The 26286-nt window shown below is 41.3% G+C and overlaps 1 protein-coding gene across 2 annotated transcripts in view; it reads left to right on the forward strand.

Annotated features, from left to right (window-relative positions):
- The window catches only part of PLA2R1 (phospholipase A2 receptor 1), a 140524-nt gene extending 132141 nt beyond the window's left edge, over positions 1-8383 (forward strand). The window contains exon 31 of one of the 2 annotated variants that reach the window (XM_033231336.1): positions 7999-8383. The gene's annotated coding sequence lies outside the window, so the exon portion shown is untranslated. Of the gene's footprint in view, positions 1-900; positions 1258-7998 lie in introns of those variants that run through there. The other variant, XM_033231338.1, reaches the window with a different exon arrangement.
- Positions 8384-26286: the final 17903 nt, after the last annotated feature.

Raw genomic sequence — 26286 nt, forward strand, 5'->3', positions numbered from 1 at the left:
TACATGCCTGGAATATTTATTACCTCTTTCCCCACCTTTCAAAATGAGGATTTAGAGCAGGAGTTGGCAGGGCCAAATCCAGCCTGCAACCCATTTTGGAAATAAGGTTATGGGGACACTGCCATTCCGCATTCACTCACATACTGTGCATGACTGCTTTCATGCTTCCATGACAGAGCTGAGTGGTTGCAACAGAGACCAAATGGCCTGCAAAGCCTAAAATACTTACTTTCTGGACCTTTACAGGAAGTTTGCCAACCCCTGATTTAGAAAGTGAAAACCTAAATGCGGAAGTCTTACATACTTTAACGTATCTTAGCAAGCACTGTTATGTTAATGTATATTGGCAGCACTTAAAATATATCAATAAACAATTCTGATCAGTAAACATTTGTTTAGAGCCTATTGTGGCCCAGAGTGTCCTGTGCTCGGAGGTTATAAATACCAATAATACCCCATCTCTCCCCTCATGGAACTCAGTCTCAGGGAGAGGAATATGTAAATGGTAAGTGCAATGCAATGTGACATAAATAATATCAAGAAGAAGAGAATCAGAAAAAAAAGGAGAGGAAACTGATTAATTCTGTCAGAAGGCTTAACAAGGTAAGTAATATGTATTAAATTGTAGGAAATGTTAGATAAAACAGCTTTCTTTAGTATTTTTTGAGTTAGAAAGCAAGTTTTTAGCTTGGGGTCAGAATATTTTTAGAGAAAAATTTTAAAATGTGCCTAAATCTGAAATTCTGGACTTAAAAAAGTGAAACTATGCATTCTCTAATACCTAATGATGAATTCTAATTGCAGAAGAATGCCAACAACTGAAACCACAAAATGAGCCCTACATATACCAGTGACCTTCTTTATTCAGAATTAATTAACACAAGCACTTGTTTCTTGCAGAGCACTTTGCTGTAATTTAGAACAAATTAAGGGAAAAAAATCATTCAAGTGCTGTTTTCTTCACACCGTGAAGTAAGCATGATGGACCAAAGTTAACTCATTTAAAATATTATCATCCTTTTTTTGTAATTATGAACAGCAATATCATCTTTTTTCTTCAAAAAAAAAAAAGACATCCTGATCTATGCTATTTTCAGCTTGTTTCCTGTGCTTCTATTTATTAATGGAAATTGATTTTTCAAGATTAATGTAAAATGTGTTTATGTTTCTCCCATTAAGTCTCTTATTTATATTAGATTCAATGTATATGTTCTGGATATTTTTCAAATAAATATATTTTTAATATAATACAGCAAATTGCAAATTGTTGAAGGACCGTTTGTAATGTTTTCTCCTGGCCGCCCCAGCCCTGAAACTGTAACTTTATTATTGTCTTCGCACAGTGGTTTGTGAATTAACTTGAGCTCCTTGAGTTCCTACTTCTTTTTTTTTTTTTTTTTTTTTTTTTTTTTTTTTTTTTTTTTTTTTTTTCATTTTCAAACTATTTTATTTATTTATTTTTTTTTTTGAAACTGAGTTTCTTTTTTTTTTTTTTTTTTTTTTTTAAATTATACTTTAAGTTCTAGGGTACATGTGCATGACGTTTATATCATGTATAACTCCCCCATGCAATCCCTCCCTCCTCCCCCCTCCCCATGATAGGCCCCAGTGTGTGATGTTCCCCTTCCCGAGTCCAAGTGATCTCATTGTTCAGTTCCCACCTATGAGTGAGAACATGCGGTGTTTGGTTTTCTCTTCTTGTGATAGTTTGCTAAGAATGATGGTTTCCAGCTGCATCCATGTCCCTACAAAGGATGCAAACTCATCCTTTTTTATGGCTGCATAGTATTCCATGGTGTATATGTGCCACATTTTCTTAATCCAGTCTGTCACAGATGGACATTTGGGTTGATTCCAAGTCTTTGCTATTGTGAATAGTGCCGCAATAAACATACGTGTGCATGTGTCTTTGTAGTAGAGTAATTTATAATCCTTTGGGTATATACCCAGTAGTGGGATGGCTGGGTCATATGGTACATCTAGTTCTAGATCCTTGAGGAAATGCCATACTGTTTTCCATAATGGTTGAACTAGTTTACAATCCCACCAACAGTGTAAAAGTGTTCCTATTTCTCCACATCCTCTCCAACACCTGTTGTTTCCTGACTTCTTAATGATTGCCATTCTAACTGGTGTGAGAAGGTATCTCATTGTAGTTTTGATTTGCATTTCTCTGATGGCGAGTGATGACGAGCATTTTTTCATGTGTCTGTTGGCTGTATGGATGTCTTCTTTTGAGAAATGTCTGTTCATATCCTTACCCCACTTTTTGATGGGGTTGTTTGTTTTTTTCTTGTATATTTGTTTGAGTTCTTTGTAGATTCTGGATATTAGCCCTTTGTCAGATGAGTAGGTTGCAAAAATTTTTTCCCATTCTGTAGGTTGCCTGTTCACTCTGATGGTAGTTTCTTTAGCTGTGCAAAAGCTCTTTAGTTTAATTAGATCCCATGTGTCAATTTTGCTTTTGCTGCCGTTGCTTTTGGTGTTTTAGACATGAAGTCCTTGCCCATGCCTATGTCCTGAATGGTACTACCTAGATTTTCTTCTAGGGTTTTTATGGTATTAGGTCTAACATTTAAGTCTCTAATCCATCTTGAATTAATTTTCGTATAAGGGGTAAGGAAAGGATCCAGTTTCAGCTTTCTACTTATGGCTAGCCAATTTTCCCAGCACCATTTATTAAATAGGGAATCCTTTCCCCATTTCTTGTTTCTCTCAGGTTTGTCAAAGATCAGATGGCTGTAGATGTGTGGTATTATTTCTGAGGACTCTGTTCTGTTCCATTGGTCTATATCTCTGTTGTGGTACCAGTACCATGCTGTTTTGGTTACTGTAGCCTTGTAGTATAGTTTGAAGTCAGGTAGCGTGACGCCTCCAGCTTTGTCCTTTTGACTTAGGATTGTCTTGGCAATGCGGGCTCTTTTTTGGTTCCATATGAACTTTAAAGCCGTTTTTTCCAATTCTGTGAAGAAACTCATTGGTAGCTTGATGGGGATGGCATTAAATCTATAAATAACCTTGGGCAGTATGGCCATTTTCACGATATTGATTCTTCCTATCCATGAGCATGGTATGTTCTTCCATTTGTTTGTGTCCTCTTTGATTTCACTGAGCAGTGGTTTGTAGTTCTCCTTGAAGAGGTCCTTTACATCCCTTGTAAGCTGGATTCCTAGGTATTTTATTCTCTTTGAAGCAATTGTGAATGGAAGTTCATTCCTGATTTGGCTCTCTGCTTGTCTGTTACTGGTGTATAAGAATGCTTGTGATTTTTGCACATTAATTTTGTATCCTGAGACTTTGCTGAAGTTGCTTATCAGCTTAAGGAGATTTTGGGCTGAGACGATGGGGTTTTCTAAATATACAATCATGTCATCTGCAAACAGGGACATTTGACTTCTTCTTTTCCTAACTGGATACCCTTGATTTCTTTCTCTTGCCTGATTGCCCTAGCCAGAACTTCCAACACTATGTTGAATAGGAGTGGTGAGAGAGGGCATCCCTGTCTTGTGCCAGTTTTCAAAGGGAATTTTTCCAGTTTTTGCCCATTCAGTATGATATTAGCTGTGGGTTTGTCATAAATAGCTCTTATTATTTTGAGGTACGTTCCATCAATACCAATTTATTGAGCGTTTTTAGCATAAAGGGCTGTTGAATTTTGTCAAAAGCCTTTTCTGCATCTATTGAGATAATTATGTGGTTCTTGTCTTTGGTTCTGTTTATATGCTGGATTACGTTTATTGATTTGCGAATGTTGAACCAGCCTTGCATCCCAGGGATGAAGCCCACTTGATCATGGTGGATAAGCTTTTTGATGTGCTGCTGAATCCGGTTTGCCAGTATTTTATTGAGGATTTTTGCATCGATGTTCATCAGGGATATTGGTCTAAAATTCTCTTTTTTTGTTGTGTCTCTGCCAGGCTTTGGTATCAGGATGATGTTGGCCTCATAAAAAGAGTTAGGGAGGATTCCCTCTTTTTCTATTGATTGAAATAGTTTCAGAAGGAATGGTACCAGCTCCTCCTTGTACCTCTGGTAGAATTCAGCTGTGAATCCATCTGGTCCTGGACTTTTTTTGGTGGGTAGGCTATTAATTGTTGCCTCAATTTCAGAGCCTGCTATTGGTCTATTCAGGGATTCAACTTCTTCCTGGTTTAGTCTTGGAAGAGTGTAAGTGTCCAGGAAATTATCCATTTCTTCTAGATTTTCTAGTTGATTTGCGTAGAGGCATTTATAGTATTCTCTGATGGTTGTTTGTATTTCTGTGGGGTCGGTGGTGATATCCCCTTTATCATTTTTTATTGCGTCTATTTGATTCTTCTCTCTTTTCTTCTTTATTAGTCTAGCTAGCGGTCTGTCAATTTTGTTGATCTTTTCAAAAAACCAACTCCTGGATTCATTGATTTTTTGGAGGGTTTTTTGTGTCTCTATCTCCTTCAGTTCTGCTCTGATCTTAGTTATTTCTTGCCTTCTGCTAGCTTTTGAATGTGTTTGCTCTTGCCTCTCTAGTTCTTTTAATTGTGATGTTAGAGTGTCAATTTTAGATCTCTCCTGCTTTCTCTTGTGGGCATTTAGTGCTATAAATTTCCCTCTACACACTGCTTTAAATGTGTCCCAGAGATTCTGGTATGTTGTATCTTTGTTCTCATTGGTTTCAAAGAACATCTTTATTTCTGCTTTCATTTCGTTATGTACCCAGTAGTCATTCAGGAGCAGGTTGTTCAGTTTCCATGTAGTTGAGCGGTTTTGATTGAGTTTCTTAGTCCTGAGTTCTAGTTTGATTGCACTGTGGTCTGAGAGACAGTTTGTTATAATTTCAGTTCTTGTACATTTGCTGAGGAGTGCTTTACTTCCAATTATGTGGTCAATTTTGGAATAAGTGCGATGTGGTGCTGAGAAGAATGTATATTCTGTTGATTTGGGGTGGAGAGTTCTATAGATGTCTATTAGGTCCGCTTGGTGCAGAGATGAGTTCAATTCCTGGATATCCTTGTTAACTTTCTGTCTGGTTGATCTGTCTAATGTTGACAGTGGAGTGTTGAAGTCTCCCATTATTATTGTATGGGAGTCTAAGTCTCTTTGTAGGTCTCTAAGGACTTGCTTTATGAATCTGGGTGCTCCTGTATTGGGTGCATATATATTTAGGAGAGTTAGCTCTTCCTGTTGAATTGATCCCTTTACCATGATGTAATGGCCTTCTTTGTCTCTTTTGATCTTTGATGGTTTAAAGTCTGTTTTATCAGAGACTAGGATTGCAACCCCTGCTTTTTTTTGTTCTCCATTTGCTTGGTAGATCTTCCTCCATCCCTTTATTTTGAGCCTATGTATGTCTCTGCATGTGAGATGGGTCTCCTGAATACAGCAGACTGATGGGTCTTGACTCTTGATCCAGTTTGCCAGTCTGTGTCTTTTAATTGGAGCATTTAGTCCATTGACATTTAAGGTTAATATTGTTATGTGTGAACTTGATCCTGTCATTATGATATTAACTGGTTATTTTGCTCGTTAGTTGATGCAGTTTCTTCCTAGCCTCGATGGTCTTTACATTTTGGCATGTTTTTGCAATGGCTGGTACCGGTTGTTCCTTTCCATGTTTAGGGCTTCCTTCAGGGTCTCTTGTAAGGCAGGCCTGGTGGTGACAAAATCTCTAAGCATTTGCTTATCTGTAAAGGATTTTATTTCTCCTTCACTGATGAAGCTTAGTTTGGCTGGATATGAAATTCTGGGTTTAAAATTCTTTTCTTTAAGAACGTTGAATATTGGCCCCCACTCTCTTCTGGCTTGGAGAGTTTCTGCCGAGAGGTCTGCTGTTATTCTGATGGGCTTCCCTTTGTGGGTAACCCGACCTTTCTCTCTGGCTGCCCTTAAGATTTTTTCCTTCATTTCAACTTTGGTGAATCTGGCAATTATGTGTCTTGGAGTTGCTCTTCTGGAGGAGTATCTTTGTGGCGTTCTCTGTATTTCCTGAATTTGAATGTTGGCCTGCCCTACTAGGTTGGGGAAGTTCTCCTGGATGATATCCTGAAGAGTGTTTTCCAACTTGGTTCCATTTTCCTCCTCACTTTCAGGCACCCCAATCAGACGTAGATTTGGTCTTTTTACATAATCCCATACTTCTTGCAGGCTTTGTTCATTTCTTTTTCTTCTTTTTTCTTTTGGTTTCTCTTCTCGCTTCATTTCATTCATTTGATCCTCAATCGCTGATACTCTTTCTTCCAGTTGATCGAGTCGGTTACCGAAGCTTGTGCATTTGTCACGTATTTCTCGTGTCATGGTTTTCATCTCTGTCATTTCGTTTATGATCTTCTCTGCATTAATTAGTCTAGCTGTCAATTCTTCCACTTTTTTTTCAAGATTTTTAGTTTCTTTGCGCTGGGTACGTAATTCCTCCTTTAGCTCTGAGAGGTTTGATGGACTGAAGCCTTCTTCTCTCATCTCGTCAAAGTCATTCTCTGACCAGCTTTGATCCGTTGCTGGCGATGGGCTGCGCTCCTTTGCAGGGGGAGATGCGCTCTTATTTTTTGAATTTCCAGCTTTTCTGCCCTGCTTCTTCCCCATCTTTGTGGTTTTATCTGTCTCTGGACTTTGATGATGGTGACGTACTGATGGGGTTTTGGTATAGGTGTCCTTCCTGTTTGATAGTTTTCCGTCTGACAGTCAGAAGGACTGTCTGTTGGTCTGTTAGAGATTGCTTGAGGTCCACTCCAGACCCTGTTTGCCTGGGTATCAGCAGCAGAGGTTGCCGAAGATAGAATATTGCTGAACAGCGAGTGTACCTGTCTGATTCTTTCTTTGGAAGTTTCCTCTCAGGGGTGACGCCACCCTGTGAGGTGTGGGGTATCAGACTGCCCCTAGTGGGGGATGTCTCCCAGCTAGGCTGCTCAGGGGTCAGGGACCCACCTGAGCAGGCAGTCTGTCCGTTCTCAGATCTCAACCTCCGCGTTAGGAGATCCACGGCTCTCCCCAAAGCTGTCAGACAGAGTCGTTCGGGTCTGCAGCGGCCCCGCTCTTTCCCCTAATGGACTGCAGCTGTGCGCTGTCCGCAGCGGTAGAGTCTACAGAGACAGGCAGGCTTCCTTGAGCTGCTGTGAGCTCCACCCAGTTCGAGCTTCCCAGCGGCTTTGTTTACCTACTTAAGCCTCAGCAATGGCGGGCGCCCCTCCCCCAGCCTCGCTGCTGCCTTGCGGTTAGATCGCCGCAGACGGCTGTGTTAGCAGTGAGGGAGGCTCCGTGGGCGTGGGACCCTCCCGGCCAGGTGTGGGATATATTCTCCTGGTGTGCCTGTTTCCTTAAAGCGCAGTATTGGGGTGGGAGTTACCCGATTTTCCAGGTGTTGTGTGTCTCAGTTCCCCTGGCTAGGAAAAGGGATTTCCTTCCCCCTTGCGCTTCCAGGTGAGGCGATGCCTCGCCCTGCTTCAGCTCACGCTGGTCAGGCTGCAGCAGCTGACCCGCACCGATTGTCCGGCACTCCCTAGAGAGATGACCCCAGTACCTCAGTTGAAAATGCAGAAATCACCGGTCTTCTGTGTCGCTCGCGCTGGGAGTTGGAGACTGGAGCTGTTCCTATTCGGCCATCTTCGAGTTCCTACTTCTAAGAAATTATTTAAACTTTACCTTCTTAGTATACAGAGCTTGGTAGGAGCTGGAAACCTGACTCACAGATTTAGGAAACAGTGGGTTCTTGTCCCTGTAGACATCAGAACTGTGGGGAGGGAGAGATAGAGAACCAGAAGACAGAAGAAGGAAAAACTCACAGAAAGGAATGGGGAGGAATGGAAATGTAACAGGAAATGTTGCCTCAGCGAGTCACCATTTGGAGTTCCTGGCCCAGGAACTTTGGGTTTTGGAGTTTCTGACCCAAAATGTGATTCTGTGGAGGCTGAGGACAAACTTCAAGACAGAGTATGCCTTAATCAATGTGCTAAGCCACTAGCTCGGGCAGCTCTTAAGTAAGGGCTCCTCTGATCAGACAAGGAATTGTTTCCTTCCCTTTTACTCCAGATGACACCTAAAGGTGCAAAAAAAATCCGTCTGTGCACACTACCAAACAGAGGGTGCGTCTGAACAAAGCAGACCCTCCTGACCACAGGCAAGGACCGGAGAGCTTGGTGAAACTGGTGCTCAAGGTAGAAATTGCCTGCGGTTGCTGCTGCAACTTGTACTAAATGTCCCAAGCGAAATGAAGGGAGAAAAGAGAGATATTAAGCAAGAAGACCTACTTGTTTATGCATTGCTTTAGAAGATAATCTGTAATTGCATATTAATAAGTAAAGTTAATGTTACACTTAAATAATAACCTATATTTGTTACTACATTTGAATCACTCTTATCTGACTTATTTGGTCAGGAAATCAAAAAAGTCAGTTAAAGGAAGGAATCATAAGAATTGTTTCGGCTGGGCGCGGTGGCTCAAGCCTTGTAATCCCAGCACTTTGGGAGGCCGAGACGGGCGGATCACGAGGTCAGGAGATCAAGACCATCCTGGCTAACATGGTGAAACCCCATCTCTACTAAAAAATACAAAAAACTAGCCGGGCGAGGTGGCGGCCGCCTGTAGTCCCAGCTACTCGGGAGGCTGAGGCAGGAGAATGGCGTGAACCCAGGAGGGGGAGCTTGCAGTGAGCTGAGATCCGGCCATTGCACTCCAGCCCAGGTAACAGAGCGAGACTCCGTCTCTAAAAAAAAAAAAAAAAGAAAAAAAAAAGAATTATTTTAACATTAAACATTTTATTTTCTATTAGAACACAAAAATATACATTTATCCATTAATCTTTTGGTGTAGGGACAATGTCATTCCTTTTATATTCCTTCGTGTTGGTTTTATGCATAAAGTGTATCTATAAGGTGTTGTTCACAATCTCCAGTTTTTAGTAAATGAAAATGGAACTCTGTCTCTGCAAAAAATACAAAAACGTTAGCAGAGTGTGGTGGTGCATGCCTGTAGTACCAGCTACTTGGGAGGTTGAGCCCTGGGAGATCGAGACTGCAGTGAGCTGTGATCACACCACTGCACTCCAGCCTGGGCAACAGAGTGAGACCCTGTCTCAAAAATAAAGATAGCTGTAGAACAATTTGAGTGCAAGCCCTAAATGTGTATAATTTTCCTCAATATTTGTAGTTGTCTTGCTCAATAATAGCTCACTGCAACGTCAAATCCTGGACTCTAGCAAGCTTTCTCCCTCAGCCTCCTGAGTAGCTGGGCCGGCAGGCACATACCACCAAACCCAGCTTATTATTTAGCAAAACTTCTGTATAGACGGGGCCTCGCTATGTCGCCCAGGCTGACCTCAAACTCCTGGCCTCAAGTTGTCCTCTTTCCTCACCCTGCCAAAGTGCTAGGATTGTAGGCATGAACCATTGCACCTGGCCCTATTTTATGTTTTATAATTAAACTGCATAATTACAATGTCTAGTACAATTGGCATTTACAGATTTGGGAACAAACACAACCAACTGGTGCTCAGCATATGAGGGAACCCATGGGTGGAGCAACCTGGACCACCTTATTTCACAGGTAGCTTGGCTGGTCCCACAGCACAGGGAAGTGGTAAGCTGCAGCTTCAGCTGTTCGTGTTTGAGACTTATTCCACATACAGAAAGTAAGATTTTCCCTCAGAACCGAACTCTGGAATCCACACAGAATAGATCTAAGCATAAATAAGCAAGCAAGAAAAAGAATAGCTCCCTAGGCCACCTGTCAGATTGGAACTTGATTTAACATGTCTGAAAAAGGAAATCACGGAGGTGCTGAGGAAGGGGTGGGAAGAGAAACAGTCCCCTGTGGAAGCAGGCTCAGAGACAGGTGTCCCCGGCAGTTTCGGGAGAAGGGACTTGCCAAGGCTCCTAGGGTATGGCTAAATGATTTTAGAGTTCCAAGGATATCCCTGTGGTGAGGTGGGTACATTATTAGGTCATCTGCTATAAGCACGACTTCCTTCGTTTCATTTCTATGTTCACCAAAAATCTCTAGCTAGGATTTAGGTCCTCTGTATGGGTGTGTCTGGCATTGAGAGAAAGTCTGACTCCGACTTTGAGTATGTTAGACCCCTAGGAGGATCTAATAATTTCCAGGGGTTTTTGGGGAACAGGTGGTGTTTGGTTACATGAGCATGTTTTTTAGTGGTGATTTCTGAGATTTTGGGTGCATTCATCACCCAAGCAGTGTATGCTGTAACCAATGTGTAGTCTTTTATCCCTCACCTCTCTCCCACCCTTCCCCCTGAGTCTCCAAAGTCCATCATATAATTTTTATGCCTTTGGGTCCTCATAGCTTAGCTCCCACTTATGAGTGAGAACATACGATGCTTGGTTTTCCATTCCTGAGTGACTTCACTTAGAATAATTGTCTCCAATTCCATCCAGATCACTGCGAATGCCATTACTTCATTCCTTTTTATGGCTGATTAGTATTCATACACACACACACACACACACACACATACACAGATATACACACATATATATACATTATATATATATTTAATATATATATATACACACACACACACAGACACACACACACACACACACACACATACACAGATATACACACATATATATACATTATATATATATTTAATATATATATATACACACACACACACAGACACACACACACACACAATTTATCCACTCATTGATTGATGGGCATTTCGGCTGGTCCCACATTTTTGCAATTAAGAATTGTGCTGCTATAAACATGCGTGTATAAGTTATCTTTTTTGCATAATGACATCTTTTCCTCTGGGTAGACACCCAGTAGTGGGATTGCTGGATCGAATGGTAGTTCTACCTTTAGTTCTTAAAGGAATCTCCACACTGTTTTCTATAGTGGGTGTACTAGTTTATATTCCCACCAGCAGTGTAAAAGTGTTCCCTTTTCACCACATCCTCACAAACATCTATTATTTTGTATTTTTTTGATTTTGGCCATTCTTGCAGGAGTAAAGTGGTATTACATTATGGTTTCGATTTGCATTTCCTTGATCATCAGTGATGTTGAGCATTTTTTCATATGTTTGTTGGCCATTTGTATATCTTCTTTTGAGAATTGCCTATTCATGTCCTTAATCCACTTTTTGGTGGGATTGTTTTTTCCTTGCTAATTTGTTTGAGTTCCTTGTAGATTCTGGATGTTAGGCTTGTGTCAGATGTATATATTGTGAAGATTTTCTCCCACTCTGTAGCTTGTCTGTTTGCTCTGCTGATTGTTTCTTTTGCTGTGCAGAAGCTTTTTAGTTTGATTAAGTCGCATCTATTTATTTTTGTTTTTGTTGCATTTGCTTTTGGGTTCTTGGTCATGAAGTCTTTGCCTAAACCAATGTCTAAAAGGGTTTTTCCAATGTTATCTTCTAGAATGTCTATGGTTTCAACTCTTAAATATAAGTCCTTGATTCATCTTGAGTTGATTTTTGTAGAAGGTGAGAGATGAGAATCCAGTTTCATTCTTCTACATGTGGCTTGCCAATTATCCCTGAACCATTTGTTGAGTAGAGTGTCCTTTCCCCACTTTATGTTTTTGTTTGCTTTGTTGAAGATCAGTTAGCTGTAAGTATTTGGCTTTATTTCTGAGTTCTCTATTCTGTTCCTTTGGTCTATTCCTTTGTTCCTTTGTTCCTCTATTCCTTTGACTATTTTTATACCAGTACCATGCTGTTTTGGTGACTATGGCCTTATAGTACAGTTTGAAGTCAGATAATGTGATGCTTCCAGATTTGTCGTTTTTGCTTAGTCTTGCTTTGGCTGTGTGGGTTCTTTTTTGGTTCCATATGAATTTTAGGATTTTTTTCTAGTTCTGTGAAGAATGATGGTAGTATTTTGATGGGAAATGCATTGCATTTGTAGATTGTCTTTTGCAGTATGGTCATTTTCACAATATTAATTCTACCTATCCATGAACATGGTATGTGTTCCCAGTCATTTGTGTCATGTATGCTTTCTTTCAGCAGTGTTTTGTAGCTTTCCTTGTAGAGGTCTTTCATCTCCTTAGTTAGGTATATTCCTAAACATTTTATTTCTCCTTGTAAATTAATAAACTGACATTGTGATGTCCTCCTCAGTCTCATGTATGATTTTGTTTAGGCAGTGGCAGCTCTGGAACATTGCTATAGGAGGTGCACAGGTGTGGGCAGTCTCACCAGAAAGGGGGTCTAGACCTGAGGAACTTGTCATGGTGTAGTGATTCCACAACAGGGACACCAGGCTTTCTTAGATGGCAGAACAGTCATATATTGGCATTACTACATCTACCTCAGCTTTTGCAGATGTTTAGTTGAGTAAGCCAAAGCATGGCATCCCCTGGTCCAGAAAAGAATTATGTTTCTGTGACTTGAAACCAGGAACCATGCCTGGGGCATAATGGTGATCTTTAAGTTCCAACCCATCTCCACACAGCCTTCCTTTTCTTTGAAGACAACTAGGCCACTTCTACCAGCTCTCATCTCTCTTATTTCATGGTAGTATTTGAGAGATCACAAATCAATTTCAAGCACAGTTTTACAGATGACAACAGAATACTTAGAAATATTCTTTGATTTTACCAGTAATACATGACTAATTTGTGACAATACATGATAACTAATCTCATGATTCCCAGTTCTGATCTGGGTGGCTTACAGTGTGACTGACCCCAGAGCACTGCAAGAAAGGAGGAGGTTAAGAGGAATGTGGCTCATGGTAGACCAGGGATAATGAAAGAGTCTATGCTATCAGACCATAAAATCAGAGAAAGGGAAAGAGGCTTCTCACCTGAATCAGATACCTGGGAAGGTGAGATATAGTTGCAGTTATGCACTGGTACCCAAATAGGTCTGTGGAATAGGAAAGAAGCCCCAAGGAGAGTTCTGAAGTGCGGAGTTAAAAGAAGGGAGTACAGAAGGGAGAATCAGGAACCCCAGAGGATACACAAAATGCCTGACAAACAATTAAAATGCAAAGTTCCCCACTTGATTTTACTGATGGATCTTAGGAATGGCCAAACTTCCTCCTATGGCCCAGGATAGTAGTAATAACTGGGTTGCTTCTGTTTTGCTTCATGTTTCTAGAGACTGATGCATTCTTATGAAAAGCTAGTGATTTGCATCCAACCTGATCAAAGATATAAACAAACAGCCCTGCAAGTCACCTAATCACAGGTTAAAAAAAGAACTTTAAAAGAGTCTTTTTTCACTAGTAATAACTGGAAAGTAGAAAAAGGGGACTAGAAGATCATTGAATTTAGATTCCAACTGATCACATGTATATCAAATACAAATGCCAAGTCTTTTAGCATCAGTTTTATTCACTCTTCCTCACTTCCAGTCCTGTATGGATGCTGGCTATTCCTTCAAAGCCACACTCCACCCTTCTTCACCCTGCTGTGTGCCTCAGATGATGTCCCTTGGTGTCCTTGCCCTCTAGTTTCGGTTGGGTCCAGCCCAGCATGGGGCTGGGAAAGGAGATTTGAAGATGGAAATTAAGAGAGTTTGGAGGTTTGGGTCCCCCTTGGCTCCCTCCTTGCCTTGCTGGAACCTAGCACTGGCCACATTCCTCCACTGGGGACACAGTGCCCTTTCACCTGCTCCTCTCCATAGCTTCAGTGTTTTCCAGGTCCGGGAACATCAAACACACTGCCTCTTCAGGCCTAGGGTGGTAAAGGCGCTCTGCTGCATGGAGCTGGCAGGGGAAGGGGTAGTTCATCATCCCTTGTTACTTCCTTTAACCTTTTCACACCTTTATAAATACAGTAGTCCCTTTAGTAAACTCTCTCCAGTGACCACTTCGAGTGAGCCACCCATTTCCTGGAGAGCCCCTACTGATACAGCAAGCTTGCAAACATGGAACATGCTTTTGATATTGGAATGGCTCACTATTTAGCCATCTTTTTTTCCCCAGCTTTCCATTTCATTTTCGTGGGAAGCTTTTCCAACACAACAACATAAAATTCTAATTAAACACATGTTCAGCCCTACTAGACTCTGAGAGCAAGCATAATAAATCATTCCCAAGTAAGCCATTCTTGATCTAAAATAAGAGTGGACACTAAAAAAAAGGTTATTATAAGCCAAAATTGCTAAATTATACTTTCATGACTGAACACAACTGTAATCCATATTATTATTTTAAATTACACTATAAAAAGCAGTCATTTATCGCCTTTCCAAAACACAGTGATAATATATTACCAAATTATCAAGGGTTCTTTATTAAATCTCTTGAATTTGATTTATAATACACGAGGTAGCTTATCCTTGAGAAAGATCTACTAAAAGGTATACTTAGTCTTAAAGCTAGTGAAATAAAGTTTCCCTCTAATCAGCTGCCAGAAAGCTTCTGCTTCAGTGCTTTGTTGATACTGGTGTCAGCAGGACATTAAAAGCTTGAAGCTTTTTACGTTTGATCAAATACCAACATGATGCTGAAGCAGAAGTATTAATTCATAGAGTGAAGCTTCCAGAACCTCTCCAGCTCTCCTTCATCCTTCCTCCCCCCACCAAAAAGGTCGCATCAAATCAGGGATTCAGGGACAAAAGAAAGACGGGCATTTTGTCAGGGTTTCATGTACACAAAACCACTCTAGAACCCAAGGGAGAGACAAGCACTAAAATATACTTTTCTAAAAATGCCAATCACATCTAAGAAAGGGGAAAGTAACTGGTGCTGAAAAATAAGAAGGTGACCTGGTTATTATTCTCATCTTATAATGAGAAATGGAGCACCAGAAAGGGTCAGGAATTTGCCCCAAATTTTCAGCTAGTGTTTGGGGAAGCTGGGATCCTTGTCAATCAGATCATATTACTACAGTCCCTTCCCGAACAAAATCTCTCAACAAAGAAATAGAAAGCCTCCAAGGTTAAAGAAAAAATCATATTTTTCCACAACTTCTTTTTTTTTTTTTTTTTTTTTGCTTTGATTCCAGGCCTTCTAAAAGAAAGTTTTTATTATGCTGCCAAATTCACAAAAATGCTCAAGGGAACAGATTGAATTTTAAGTGTGTCTCAGAAACCTGCAGGAAAGTGTCAACAATAAAAACAATGTTCTCAGAAGATTATTTATACATAAGAACACAAAATGTATTTATATTGACATCTACATAGTTGCTCTAAATGCTAATATCAGTCATCTTTTACATGGCTCTCTCCCCCTTGTCAATACACACATACACACACCTACGATGGAGAAATAATGCGGACACTGTGCAGCCTGTAAGATGCCTACCATTGCTGTAACACAATTAAGGCATGCAAGATCCTAATTGATTATTTGATTTTTTTATAACAGACTGACTTGGAAAACAAGAGTTAGCACCATTATTTTTAACAGGTATACAGGTGAGAGGAGCTGGAAAATTCATTGCTGACGTGGAGAAATACATGTGTATCAGGGAAAGGGGACAGATACAAGAAGGATCATTTTGGTTTGTTTGAAAATCACATATCAGGCAGGGCGCGGTGGCTCAAGCCTGTAATCCCAGCACTTTGGGAGGCCGAGACGGGCGGATCACGAGGTCAAGAGATCGAGACCATCCTGGCTAACACGGTGAAACCCCGTCTCTACTAAAAAAAAAAATACAAAAAACTAGCTGGGCGAGGTGGCGGGCGCCTGTAGTCCCAGATACTCAGGAGGCTGAGCCAGGAGAATGGCGTAAGCCCAGGAGGCGGAGCTTGCAGTGAGCTGAGATCTGGCCACTGCACTCCAGCCTGGGCGACAGAGCCAGACTCCGTCTCAAAAAAAAAAAAAAAAAAAAAGAAAATCACATATCAGAGTGTTGAGGAAACAGAAGTTGTCCACATTGTATTGCCCAAGTCCTTATTGCCATAAATGTATTGGACAATGTGGGGCACCACAGGAGTAATATGCCTCAGACCAGATAGGAAATGGGATGTACCATGACATACAACCAAATGTTATTCTTAACAAAATATAGGATCTAGTCGAATTGTCCATACTGGAGTCTGGAAAAGATATTTCCTAGGAGCAAAAAAAGAACAGGACCCTAAATCCATTTCTCATGTTTTTACTTTGGTTTTTTCGTTTGTCTGGTTTTTGTTTTTGTTTTTGTTTTCACCACTACCACCTCCACCCCCTTCCCAGAGTAAAAGAAAATTGTTTTCTAGGTGGATGGTCTATTTTTTTTTTTTTTTTTTGAGACGGAGTCTCGCTCTGTCACCCAGGCTGGAGTGCAGTGGCCGGATCTCAGCTCACTGCAAGCTCCGCCTCCCGGGTTTACGCCATTCTCCTGCCTCAGCCTCCCGAGTAGCTGGGACTACAGGCGCCCGCCATCTCGCCCGGCTAGTTTTTTGTATTTTTTAGTAGAGACGGGGTTTCACCGTGTAGACCAGGATGGTCTCGATCTCCTGACCTCGTGATCCACCCGTCTCGGCCTCCCAAAGTGCTGGGATTACAGGCTTGAGCCACCGCGCCTGGCCGGATGGTCTTTCTTAGCAATACTTGCATGGCTTGACATTTGGTGCCTAAAGCATTCAGCAATAGGTAACTTCTTTCAGTTTAAAGATTCTGGCTGGTCTATTACATAGAATTTCATTTTTATGAATCTTTGAAGACTATTTTACTTGATATTTGAGATTCATTTTGGCTGCTTTCATCTTTGAACACCTGTTCTGACATGAAGCTACTTCCCAGCCTCCCTTGCAGCTCAGGAGCAGGCATGGGACATGGGCTCCACCAGTGAGATCTATACAAGTGAGACTTTGATTCAGAAGCAAACAACATTGTCCTAGGCTGAAGAGTAGTCGCTACAGATATCAGATCCTAATCCCTGGAATCTGAATGTTACCTTATGTGGCAAAGTCTTTGCAGATGGGATTCAGTTAAGGATGTTGAGATGAGGAAATTATCCTGCATTATCCAGGTGGGACTCACATGCAATCACATGTATCCTTAAAAGAGGGAGGCAGAGGGAGATTCAACTTGCATGCAAATGAGGAAGTTATATAAAGATGGGCCAGAGAGGGATTTGAAGATGTTGGCCCTGAAGATTCTGGTTATGCAGCCACAAACCAAAGAATGCTGGTAGACACCAGAAGCTGGAAAGGAAGAAATGGGTTCTCCTCCAGAGCCTCCAGAGAGAGAGCACAACCCTGCCAACACCTTGATTTCAACCCAGTGATACCTGATTTTGGACTTCTGACCTTCAGAATTGTGAGAGAATAAATTTCTGTGGTTTTAGGCAACTAAGTTTGTGGTAATTTGTTATATACTGAAAACTAACACAAACATACAGAAGTAGGCCCCATACAGAATGCATTCTAATGAGGTTGGTGGCAGCCACATACAGCTTTCAGAAGCAGCAGTAGCAAAGTTTCCAGGACTACCTTCTAGTTCACGGTGAGCTGCAGAATCTATGTCCATAAGGTCTGGCCATGTAGTGCTCCCGCATAATCTGTGCTTTGCTTTTGCTGTTTTGTCTCTGACCCTCTCTACAATCCTGTGAGCTACTGAGTATACTTTTATAAATTACTTTTCTGCCTGAACTATAGTGCATTCCATTTTTTACAACTGAGAACCCTGGCTATAACAATAATTAACAATAATTAAATTAGCACTATCTTCAACATGTTGGGCCATCCTCACCTATAGTGGATCATGTGTAGGGCATCTCCTTCTCCCAGATATTTATCCATGTGAAATCCAGTTAAACTAAGAAGTAAGCAAAACCATGTGGTGGGAAAGAAAAGGAGGTGATGTCAGAAGCATATTCAATTAAGATAAACTGATCAAGTCACTGTATTCAACAAAAATAATGATGAATGAAGCCCAATCCCTGTGTTCAAGAAGGCTAAATGGGTACTGTAAACATTGTAGAATATTGTAAGTAAATACCACATAGTTCCTGCCCTGCTGTCTTGCCCTGTGGTTTAATAATAGAGCATGCCTCACCTTAGGGCCTCACAACCCCAGGTGTGTCCAGGGACCTGCAGCATCACTCAGGAACTTGTTAGAAATGTATTAATAGACTCTCAGACCTTAACCGAGACTTATAAATCAGAATCTGCATTTTAACAAGATGCTTAAGTGATTCATACGCATTTTAAAGGTTGTAAACAAGGTGACAAGGAGGAGGACATTTTGGAGGAGATGGCACCTGAGTTGCAACTTGGGTTGAACTGAGAGAAAGACACTCCAGGTAAAGAAAATACCCTGAACATAGGCATGAAGGTGGGAAAGTATGGGACATGGTCAGGGATCATAAGGTGTTTTATAAAATTCTACAGGCCGGGCGCGGTGGCTCAAGCCTGTAATCCCAGCACTTTGGGAGGCGGAGACAGGCGGATCACGAGGTCAGGAGATCGAGACCATCCTGGCTAACACGGTGAAACCCCGTCTCTACTAAAAAATACAAAAAACTAGCCGGGCGAGGTGGCGGGCGCCTGTAGTCCCAGCTACTCGGGAGGCTGAGGCAGGAGAATGGCGTGAATCCGGGAGGCGGAGCTTGCAGTGAGCTGAGATCCGGCCACAGCACTCCAGCCTGGGCGGCAGAGCGAGACTCCGTCTCAAATAAAATAAATAAATAAATAAAATAAAATTCTACATATAAGATAAATAAAGGAGAAATAGTTTAGGATTTGGTTGTGGAAGGTAAAGGTGGGGTTTCACCTTACCCTGAGGCATTGAAGGTGTGTGGAGGGACAGGTGGGAGGGTGACATGACTAGAACTGTGTTTTAGGAAAATTACACTGACCACATGTTGTCAAGTTGACCCAGGGGGACAGCTAGAAGCAGGCGCTCAGAAAAGAGCCTACTGCAATTGTTCAGGCAAGAACAAAGTAGTGATAGTACATGAGAAAAGAAGAATGTAAGAGTTACCGGGCAGGAAAACATAAACAAAACTTGGTACTGTTTGTTTGGGGATGTAAAAGGCAGAGTAGATTTTAAAAATTTAAAGTCTGGGTGTCCAGCAAGGAAGACAGAAATTTGGAGGAGAAGTAGGTGTATCAGCAAGATGAAAACTGGTGAGTATGAGTTTTAGTCTTACTGATTTTCATGCATCAGAGGACATGCATGGGAAGTGCCTTGGAAATGTGAGATTAAACCAGCGCACAGGAGAGAGGTGGAACCTGGGAAAAGATTTGGGGGAAACTGGTGCAAAGGTGATAACTGATATCCAGAAAATAGATTAACTTTCTGGCTAAAAGAGTGTGGATGGCGGGAAAAAAAAGAGCCAGGAAAAGAACCACTGGGAATACTCTCATTTAGGAGATGGAAAAAAATGTGCCAGCCAGGGATCTTAGGAGCAAATCACAGAACACTCAACTCTGGCTCATCTAAGCTGAAACAGGATTTACTGATGGGATATGGTCTTGCTCACACAGAGCCAGAGCTGGAGAACCAGGCTCAGAAAACAAGAGGCAACCAAGTGAGGCAGGCAGCTCAGAGCTGCTACAAGCCCACGCTGGCCACAGGAGTCTTTGGTGCGAATGCCACCACGATGCTGCCTGCAGGGGGAGCTCGCCAGGGCTGATGCTTCTCTCTCGGCCCTGAGACAGCGCTGCTTCCGCCTCCAGAAACGGTTTCTGACTGTCCCAGGCTGAAACCTCTGACTGACAGGGCGCAGGTCACATGCCAGCTCTCCAGCAGGGAAGGAGCAGAGGGAAATGGGAGGGAAATGGCCCTTACTACCTTCCCCCGGGTCCTGCCTGCCTCACAGCCCTAACCCCGATGATTTTCCCAAACAGGCTAGGAAGCAGAGGCCGAGCAGCAGAAAGTGACCACTGTTCAATAAAGCAGTGAGGAAGATGGGGACCCCGAAATACCTGAGACGGGTCTCAAGCAATTTAGAAAGTTTATTTCGCCAAGGTTAAGGACGCATCTGTGACACAGCCTTCAGGAGAGCCGGATGACATGCCCAAGGTGATCGGTGCACAGCTTGCTTTTGTTCATTGTAGGGAGACATAATACATCAATTAATATTGGTTCTATCTGGAGGGTGGAACAACTCAAAGCAGGGTGGCGGGGCTTCCAGGTAGATCTGAAAATTTCCCGATTGGCAATTGGTTGAAAGAGTTGGTAGAAAGGACTGTCTGGATTACAATAAGTGGTTGTGAGAGTAAGGAGAAGCGGGTGGTGGTGGAGGGAAGTGTCGGGAACAGACAGGGAAATGAGGACAAGCAAATCCTGGAGGGGCTCCTTTAATACAAGTTAATATTTAAAGGTGTTTATCATAAGCAAGTGTTACGCCCAAAACTGTGGGGTGTTCAAACATGGAGAAGACAGGTCATGACTTCAATGAGCTGATGAGCTGCCGGGCATCGGAGTAGATGACCTTTAATGTTCATTCAACCTTAAATATGCTAGAACTTAATATTTTTAACGCAAATATCAATACAAATCAAGTGAGGATTTAATAAGGTCAAATAATAAAAATTGCATTGGGAGTTCAGAGCAGGAGGCAGACACTTCCAGCTGAGAAGGTTTCAGGGAGGAAGCGGAATCTTAAAGGATAAGGAGAGGTAGTGGGGACAATGAGCATTTGGAGGGTTTGGCAAAGAAAACAAAAGGTACAAACTATGACACACACACACAGATACACACACGTATACAAACTGGATGTCAGAGTAGACATTTACCAGTTGTGAGGCTTACCAGCATTTGAATCTCTTGTTTGAGGTTCCCCATCTTATGAGTCACAGCTATGACTCTAAAAGCTGAAAGATCAGATGCTCACTTTCCCTGTCATCTTTAAGTCTAGGGCACAGGGGCACAGCTTGGCTTTCTCAATGAGGGACACTCAGGGGCCCGGCGCGGTGGCTCACACCTGTAATCCCAACACTTTGGGAGGCTAAGGCGGGCAGATCAAGAGGTCAGGAGTTCGAGACCAGCCTGGCCAACATGGTGAAACCTCATCTCTACTAAAAAAATACAAAAATCAGCTGGGCGTGGTGGCATGTACCCGTAATCCCAGCTACTTGGGAGTCTGAGGCAGGAGAATTGCTTGAACCCAGGAGGCGGAGGTTGCAGTTAGCTGTACTCCAACCTGGGCAACAGAGTGAGACTCTGTCTTGAAAAAAAAAAAAAATAGGGACACGCAGCCTCTGAGTTCAACAGTGGCAGTTGCTGCCCTGGTTCTATGGCATGATTTTGCTTGTGTCCCACTTTCCCTAGATTCATTCTCACTGCCTGGTTCTCCACCCTTTCCAGCAATTCTGCAAGCTTTCTGAAATCCTTTCATTAGATTTCTTTTGTTTTTCAATTAGCTATATTTATTTTCTGTTGCTGGCAACTAAAAATACTGACTGATAGAAATGCGATCATCCTGACTGATGAATGTGATCATGGAAAAGCTCATGATCCAGCTTAATTGAAAAATTGGGAGCATATATTAGCCAAGGTTATATTAGGGAAACAGTTCTCTAAATATGTCAAGTAAAATATATTTAATATGGAAAATTAGAAGATTATACAGTCTGGAAGGTCCAAGGGAGCAAAGATCTGAGAAGCCACTGTTGCAATTCAAGAAATTTAGGGTTGCGTGGGTTGCAGAAACTACTACTGAGGATCTCAGCTCTGCAGCACCAAAGTGATTCTCAGGAGCATGCCTGGAAATCTGAAGGAGGTCTTCCCAGATATCTGCCATCTGCCAGTGCTCATGAGCTTGCCTCTAGCTGCAGCTGGAGAAAAATGACTTCTCCTTTATTACCTTGCAAATCTCATACAAGTGTCCCCTAGTCAGTAGATTCTAAACTGAAACTCCACTGACAAAGGGAGTCTGGGAAATGTAGCTTTCCAGTTTCCAGTCCTGCCATAAAAGGAAGAGTTTAGAAGGATGGTCACTGGGAGAATGGGAGATAACCGTTCCCCTTCCAAGGTGTGGGGTGGGGGACATGCAAAAATGCCTGGATTCAACTCTCTTCTCTTCTTTAAGCTTCCTCACTCTCCTACTCCCCCTCCATCTGCCAAACCAGTAATTTCATTGAGGCTTCCAGACCATTGATACCCCAATTTTCTCTAGTCCATCAGCTCCTTCCACCTTTCTTGCAGTCTTCAACTCCCTTGCCTCCTTTTCTTCTAACAGTTCCTTCTCTATGCTGCATAACATCCTAACGTTCTTTCAATCCACCTGTTTGGTTCTTAGGTACAAGCTGGCAGGCATCATTGGGGGAAAAAAATCCTATACCATGAAGGTTGGTGTCATTAGTAGTTTATGGCTTCTAACCAGTCCCAAGTAAGCTACAGTTCTCATTCCCCACAGCTACCGTTTCAAGTTTAGTAATATACCTGTCAAGTCCGACTATCCCATCTCCTCCCCAGCCTGCACACTCTCTAAGCAATGGCCTTGTCTCCTACTCCACAGGGAAAATAAGTAACCTGCATTTGAACTCTTCCACGTGTTCCCTTCCTCCCCTGCACATAAAACCTACATACTTCTCTGTACAGTTTCCAGTCTTACCACTTTCCTCCTTGTGGTGGAGGAGGCAGCCTTCTCCTGCTTAAGGCTGAATTTCCTATCTGTGCTATAGATCATTGGCAATCTTCCTATCAGTTATCACCTCCCTTGCAGAATTGCCTCAAATGCTCTCTCTTTCCTGCCTCAGTTCCTTCACTGCATAACAATGCTCAATTCATGCACATCTTTTAAAAAAGACGGGAGGAGGGAATGAGGGGGAAGTTCCCTTAACTCTACAATTTCCCATTTCCCTTTTTTTCTGCTCTTATCCATAGGCAAGCTATCTGGTTTCCTGGCCACTCAGAAGAGTCATTGTCTACACTCAGTCACTGTCTCCACTAACCTCACGCTGGGAGACCTTAGCGCCTATTATTTAAGAGCTCAGTTTTTGAGACGGTCAACCTGTGTTCAAATTCTGCTAGGACCACTTACTTAGCTTTATGACATAGTACAAGTCACTTAGACTTTGCAAGTCTCTAATTATTATCTTAAATTAGGGATAATCGTAACTTCTCAGTGTTGTATGCAAAGTCCTAAGCACAGTGTCTGGAATGTAGTAAGTATACATTCAATGTAATCTGCTACTATTTATTCCTTGAACCTCTACAACCTGGTTGCTCCTCTTCTACTGTTGATACTGCCCCCATCAAGGCCTCCAGTGATCTTCTAGTTGCTAAAGTTTATTAATGTTTTTCCATTTTTAAGACAATATTTTATTTAGTTTCTTCAAGATGTTACATACTGTTGACTCCTCCCTCTTAAAACCAGTCTTTTTTTTTTTTTTTTTTTTGAGATGTAGTCTCACTCTGTCACCCAGGCTGGAGTGCAGTGGCGGGATCTCAGTTCACTGCAACCTCTGTCTCTTGGGTTCAAGCAATTCTCCTGCCTCAGCCTCCTGAGTACCTGGGATTACAGGTGCCCGCCAAAGCACCCGGCTAATTTTCGTATTATTTTTAATAGAAACGGGGTTTCACTATGTCAGCCAGGCTGATCTCAAACTCCTGACCTCAGGTGATCTGCTTGCCTTGGCCTCCCAAAGTGCTGGGATTATAGATGTGAGCCACCACGACTGGCCTAAATCCAGTCCTTAAAGTGAGGCACAATAGATGATCCACTGGGGTGTGGGAAGAAAACAATTTCTATTGATTGTAAGATGTGCCATTACTTTACCTATCTCCAAGAAGGAAAAACACTGCTAATTAAATGAAACAGTTTCCTTTGTCATTTACAAGTTTAGTTAATATTTATTACAAAAATTCTTTTAGATGTATTTCAACTTATAAATTTATTTAAACTTACAAATAATGACACTATGATTCACTTGACTAAGTTCATGTATGCAGAGATACAACATCATCACCATTCCCTTATGGACAGACAATAAAATTGGGAAAATAAGCATTTTACAGTAGAAAAGATATATTTAGTTTATGTCTAACTTTGTAAGAAATTGAATTTTACTAATAGTTATTATGTGAATTAAAATATATATATAATTTGTAAGTATACATATATGGAATTTTCTCAAAAAAAACTTTATCGATTGGGTATCAATTTAAAAGGTTTGGAGACCATCAAACCAATTAAGTCAGCCATTAAATCAATGGTCTCCAAACCTTTCAAATTGTAATTCTCCTCATGGTTTCTTTCTCCACTCCAGTGTTTTCTTCTTGGCTGCCTTCTTGCCACCTCGTCCTCTCTCTTTTCCTGACATGTTAGTATTCCCCAGATTCTTCATTGTCTAGACACTCCTAGAACTTATCTACTTCTGTGCACTGATAATACTCAAATCTCTGTCTCCAACATAGCTCTCTCTTGAGTTCCAGACTGAAGGGATTAGTGAATTTTTACCGTATTCATTCAGTGTATATCTAAAATTCCTCAAATCTGAAAAACAAATGTACCCTCCTTTAAATCTTCCCCTCCTCCTGAGTCCCTCATCATAGCAAATGGCACCATCATTTACCAGTTGGCCACTTCAGAAGCATGGAATGTATCCTCCCAACAGCCATTTATACTTCTGGATATTATACCTTCCAATAGCTCTAGAATATGTCACCTGCTCTCCTTCTCCTCTGGTACTGCTCTAATTTAGACCTTGGCTGAAACAGAAAATAAGTTATAATAAAGGCCAATAGCTCCATCTACAATGCAAAATTAAAATGAAAAAATAATTTGCATCGTTAATTCATCATGCTAGAGTTACCAAGATAATCAAAATGGTCCAAAACAAAGACATCTGCTATGAGCGGGTATGTGCCAGGGCTCAACACAATATTGTTTTAAGCCCATAATTACCTGGGATGCTGAATTGATTGTTTTTATCCCATAATTTGGTGTCTAGTGACTTAAGTATCTGGCTGTTAGAGAAAATCCCATTACTGTTTGGCAAACTATTTCAGACTGGATTGATTAGCCATGAAATGAATGCAAGAGATTTGCACAGTTTAAACATGCACTTAATAGTTTAAATACGAGATGACATTGACGGCTTTCCAAATAGTGCTGATACTCTAATAGAGCAATTCACTAACATATATCAGTATACTCCTTACATATTCTCATTACCATCCCATTTTTTCTTTTATACTTATAGAATTCTCCATTTTTAACTTGACAGTATTTCTAAATTCTTCATTCTGACACCTTTCATGGACAATAAACTATGGCAAATACAAGCTAAACTACCATGATCATCAAGGGATTGCTGACTTTATTCTCCTCTTCCAATTTTTACAATATAAATGGAGACAAGTGTAGTTGGAAAGTGCAACAAAACCCAAGAGCACAGTATACAATTTGAAGAGAAATGTAAGCAGTCTCAATTGTACATGGACTGATCATCATTAAAATGAGAAGTTTCTTTAGAATAATCGGGAGGGTCTTATTGTACCTTAAATATCAGTCATATCTCTAACCTTTTCAATAGCAGCTTATTATAGCCTATATCCTACTAAGTTTTCTCTTATCTCTTATCTCACCTATATCCCATTGATACTGTCCTAGTTACCTTTCTCAACATCATCTCTTGCCTGGACTTTCCTAATAGTTCTTCCAGTCTTATCAACTTTAAAGGTATCCACAACTGCCAGAGTTTTTGTGTAATCTTTTTAAGTTTTACATCTGATTATATATTTTGGGGTTGGGGAGGTCAAAACCCTTCAATGATCTACAGTGTACAGAGGATAAGGACGAAGCCCCCTAATGTTGCACACAGGACCTTTCTTGACATGGCTCCACCTTACCATCCAGTATCACCTTTGGATGTTACTGTACAGGCAGATCTTGCTCCACTGCTAGGTATCCATCCACTCACAGATCCCAAGAGCACTACACTGTGTCATATCTCCGTGACACTACATATTCAGTTAATGCAACTACCCCATATGCCAACCTTCCCAAGTTCCCAGTGTCAATGTGCTACCCCATGGCCTTCCATTCTGGAAAATCTGCCATGACATACTCAAGAAAAATTAGCCACTCCCTCCCTTAAGCTGTGACCCTGACTTCAATATGTCTCTTTTGTTGCACTAAATCCTACCAATTCATAAATGTTCCTTCATATATCTCATTTTCCATTAGCCTCAGAGCTACTTGAAGAGAGGGAGATATCTTGTCTATTTCTTATCGCTCCTACTAACCTTAATAGCTAACAATAATAATAAATATTAGTTATTACACACCAGAACTATATTTCAGATTCTGATCTAAATGCCTCCTTCATTTAATTCTCACAATAACTTTATGAAGTGAATATTACTATTAGTCCCAATTTATATATAAGAAAAGCAAGACATAGAGTAGGTGCTCAAAAAATGCTAATGAATGTTGTCGCTTTTTAAAAAAATGTAATGTAGTCATATCATCATTACTCCTGGGAGCTCCCAGATACTATTACAACTGGAAGT

The sequence above is a fragment of the Trachypithecus francoisi genome, unplaced genomic scaffold, assembly GCF_009764315.1.
Source record: "Trachypithecus francoisi isolate TF-2019V2 unplaced genomic scaffold, Tfra_2.0 Lachesis_group13, whole genome shotgun sequence".
Classification (NCBI taxonomy): domain Eukaryota; kingdom Metazoa; phylum Chordata; class Mammalia; order Primates; family Cercopithecidae; genus Trachypithecus; species Trachypithecus francoisi.